Here is a 4,875-nt window from a genome sequence, read left to right on the forward strand (position 1 = left end):
CTCAATGGCTGAATTTTGGTCTCGATGAAAAATAAAACATTATTTGAAAAAGGCAAGATTGGACATGATTGTTCCTTCTATCCTGACAAGCTTGCCAGTCCCTGTTAATAAAAAGCAGCCCCAGGACATGACGCTGCCACCACTATGCTTGACAGTCGGGATGGTGCTGACTCAGTGATGTGCAGTGCAGGATTGTGCCAGACGTAATGTTTTGAATTTAGACCAAAATGTTCCAAGTTTTGTCTCATCTGACCAAAAAAACTTTTCTCCGCATGTCTGCAGTATTATTAAGATGCTTTTTCACAAGCTCTATGAGTTTTTAGATGAGTCTTTTTCACTAATGGCTTCTTTCTTGCTTCCCGTCCATAGAGGCCAGCTTTTGAAAGGGAATGGGATATTGTTGATTGATGAATACTGATCCTCATCTCAGACGTAGAGCCTTTCAGATCTTTCCAAGTCATTGCTGGATTCACAGTGACGTCTCAAACCAGTTTCCTGCTTACCCGGCTGATGAGTTTGTATGGGCAACCTGATCTGGGTTGAGTCTGAGTGGGATGATATATCTTCCACCTCTTAATGATGGATTTCACCGTACTCAAGGGGATAATGAGGGACTTTGGAATCTTCTTATAACCCTCTCCTGAATGGTTCTTCTCCACCACTTTAAGTCTGACTTCTTTGGAAAACTCCTTGTTCTTCATGTTTACCTTGTTGGTTGACCAAGTGAGTTGCACCTTAAAACTCCTTAGATTAGTGGAGAAGCTCAATTTTTAATTTAAACCACTGATTACATACAGGTGAAACATATTATACTTATTTTGAATATTTCAAACAAATAATTTGCTCCTGAAGTGATTTAGTGTTCATTATGGAAAGGGTTTGAATACTTATGGAATTGAGAATCATCTGATTTTTCTCTCTGAATCGAACTTATTCACATTCTGTCTGCAATTTTTAGCTTTATCACTTTGGAGTTGTTTGTGAAGACTTAATATATTAAGTTTGATTTGAAAGCATCATGAAATAAGATAAAGAGGTATCAAAATGTGAAAAATTTGGAGGGGAGTGAATACTTTTGCAGAACATTGTGCACTGTAAATCATAAATAAATAAATTTAAAAAACAACCAGTGATCTGCAGTGCAAACATTATGTTCCATTCAAAATCTTTCACAAAGAAATTAACTTTTATCTAATTCTTTGGAAATTACATCGTCAAAACACCATTTTACTTAAAATAAAAATAGCTTTCCCATTTTTAAATAAAAAAGCAAAATCGAACTTTACTCGATTTACAAATGACCTAAACAAGAGCAGAACATCTCCATCATCAACTCTTAGGCAATCTAATTTCCTTTTTCTTGTTTTGTTCACAATGCAACCTTTGCCTGAGCAAGCAGAAAATCAGAGAGGACAGTATTTGAGATTTTATGTGAGAAGTCGAAATGATAATAGGCAGGGGGCTTAGGGCAAAATCTTCTTACAATCGTGACAGGGTGGAATAAAGCACCAAATTTGATACAGTTGTTCTTTGAGGCATGAAGAACATAATCAGATGGGGTGCCATGGGATCTGGGCATGACAGAGCCCATGAGGGCTCCAATTTCTTCACTTTAACCCTTTATGGCTGAGGAGGCCCTTCCCACCCCTCCCCACTCAAAAACTCTTCTCTGTTGCCCCAAAACAAAGAAAACATGAAATTTGACTTGAAAGCATTTCATATTGTAGTAATTTTGATTTTGGGCTTACTTCCATAATCATCTGACTAGAGCATAATTGGTAAATCCAAGATGGTAACCATCAGGTGAAACTCAAAGTTTGCTTTTTTGTCTGTTTTATGAGAATTTTACTTTTTTTAAAATTAACTCAGTCCATGCCATATATGTTTGTGATTGGGGATGTTTCCCTGTGTTGATGCGATGGAAGGATTTAGGTCGGTCGGTCTGTCTGTCTGTCCATCTCTCTCTCTCTCAACCATACAGTAAGTAGCCTTCTGATGTGCAAATCCAGTCATCTGTTCTCAGTCAACAGAATTATGTGGTTGTACTCTGTCATTTTGCCAAGTTCTCTGCATGCATGTATATATATATATATATATATATATATATATATATATATATATATATATATATATATATATATATATATATATATATATATATATATATATATATATATATATATATATATATATATATATATATATATATATATATATATATATATATATATATTGTTACGAATTTGCCGGTTCGACACCACGCACAACTGCTTACGGCCCAACCGCAGTCACGCGTCCACCGAAAACCGGAATTCACACGTAGCTTACGGGCAACTCCGGAAACCTGCTACGGATGCCTTAACGCACCATAAATTGCCAATATTATGTCCACGCAGTACAGGGTTAATCGCCTAATCTCGATATACCTAATTATCCGCGCAGACAGAAGTACCGAGAATTTATATCTCGACGGAACTCGTACGGAACTGAGCTGCTTAGCGCGCTCGTTCCGTGTGCGATGCCAAGCGGTTTCTCTCGGACCAAATGACCACTTTTATTGGCTTTTACAGCCTGCTAATTTCCTGAACGCGCCGTGGAAGTCAATGGACGCAACGAGCAGTTTTACATTCAAACAACGGGGCATTTACTAAACAAGCAAGCAATCAATGGGGGAAGGGGGCATGACACGAGCAAAGCCTACAGCCGATATCTATTCATTATGTACAGGCACGCACTTAAATCATTTCTACTAATAAAGACAAGGCGCCACAGAAACAGACTTTCATACAAAACCCAGAAAAGGAACGGGCCGTGAGCCTATATTCCAACTGGGAGCCTGGATGACCGAAAGCTCGCAAGAGGCCGGGCAGGTTACCTGGCCGCCCCTTGTGACGGCTTGAAGGTCTTGGGGTCGGTGACCCCTGGTGTCTCTGCTTGGCCCTCGTGTCGCAACGCGCCAGTAGCTTGAGCGGCCGAGTGGCTTAAGCAGCTGTGCGAGTGGCTTGAGTGGCTGCTTGATTCCCCTCGGTGATTCGGCTCTCGTCGCAGCCTTTTGTAGGGCCTGACCGGCGACGCTTTGAGGAGTGAACGGGTCCTTGGCTCTTTTAGAGTTGATGCTCTTTAATGACCCGTCCACTACCTCAGCGACACTGCTCGACCGCCATGAGGGTCGTTTTCCCAGACCACCAAGCTCCGCCGCTGCCGCTGGCTCTCCTTGCCCAGACTCCGACGATTCGCTGGACTCTACCGCAGCTGGCACTTTGGCTTCTTCTCCTGACTGGCACTGATTTCCGAAGCCGCAACTTGCACTACTTCAAGACGCTCCCCGATTCTCCACGACTTCTCTCCACCGCTCCCCGACTGACTTCCGTGAATTTCATGTGGAGGCGGAAGTCTTCTTGTCCCGCTCCTGAACACCAGTGTAACGGATTCCACCGGTTCGACACCCACGCACGACCGCTTTCCGCCCAACCGCAGTCGCGCGTCCGCTGAAACCCGGAATTCAGTCGTAGCTTCCGGACAACTCCGGAAACCTGCTACGGGTGCCTTAACGCACCATAAACTGCCAATATTCTGTCCACACGGTACAGGGTTAATCGCCGAATCTCGATATACCTAATTATTCGTGCAGACAGAAGTACCGAGAATTTATATCTCGACGGAACTCGTACGGAAACGAGCCGCTTAGCGCGCTCGTTCCGTGTACGATGCCGAGCAGTTTTAATCGCCAAGTTCCGTCGGACCAAATGACCACTTTTATTGGCTTTAGCAGCCTGCTAATTTCTCGAACGCGCCATGGAAGTCAATGGGACGAAATGGACGCAGCGAGCAGTTTTACATTCAAACAACGGGGCATTTATTAAACAAGCAAGCAATCAATGGGGGAAGGGGACATGACACGAGCAAAGCCTACAGCCGACGTCTATTCACTTATGTACAGGCATGAACTTAAATCATTTCTAGTGAAGAAGACAAGGCACCACAGGACACTTTCAGACAAAACCCAGAAAAGAAACGGCCCCGTGAGCCTTTATTCGGACTGATATCTATTTATTATGTACAGGAGCCTGGATGACCGAAGGCTCGCAAGAGGCCGGGCAGGTTACCTGGCCGCCTCTTGTGACGGCTCGAAGGTCTTCGGGTCGGTGACCCGTGGTGTCTCTGCTTGGCCCTTGTGTCGCAACGCGCTAGTAGCTTGAGCAGCCAGGCGGCTTAAGCAGCTGTGCGAGCGGCTTGAGTGGCTGCTTGGTTCCCCTCGGTGATTCGGCTCTGTTCGCGGCCTTTTGTCGGGCCTGGCCGGCGACGCTTTCGGAGGAGTGAACGGGTCCTTGGTTCTTTTAGAGTTGATGCTCTTTAATGACCTGTCCACTACCTCAGCGACGCTGCTCGACCGCCATCAGGGTCGTTTTCCCAGACCACCAAGCTCTGCCGCTGCCGCTGGCTCTCCTTGCCCGGACTCCGATGACACGCTGGACTCCACCGTGACTGCCGCTCCAACTTCTCCCGACTCTACTCGACTGGCTCTCCTCACCCGGCGACAACTTCTCTCCACAGCTCTCTCTACAGCTCTGACTCTCCACGACTGATTTCTCTCCACCGCTCCCCTACTGACTTCTTTTTTACACTCCGGGCGAACTCTGCCCTTTATAGGTGGGGGCGAGTTGCCCCTTGAACTCTCACCCGAGGCTGGGCTCTGCCCACTCTTCACCTCCGACCTCTCACCCCTCGAAAGCCTTGCTGGAAACCCCATGTCCAACATCATGAGTTGGTTTCGGGGAAGCCGTCCTGTGATCCATATATGCAAATCGGCTCGCGTTGTTTGTTCAGGAGATGATGGTTGGGGTTGTTTGTTCGCGTTTGTAGATGATGATTGCG

The sequence above is a fragment of the Eptatretus burgeri genome, chromosome 12 (assembly GCF_056783735.1).
Source record: "Eptatretus burgeri isolate ZD-2024b chromosome 12, Ebu_testis_v1, whole genome shotgun sequence".
Lineage (NCBI taxonomy): Eukaryota > Metazoa > Chordata > Myxini > Myxiniformes > Myxinidae > Eptatretus > Eptatretus burgeri.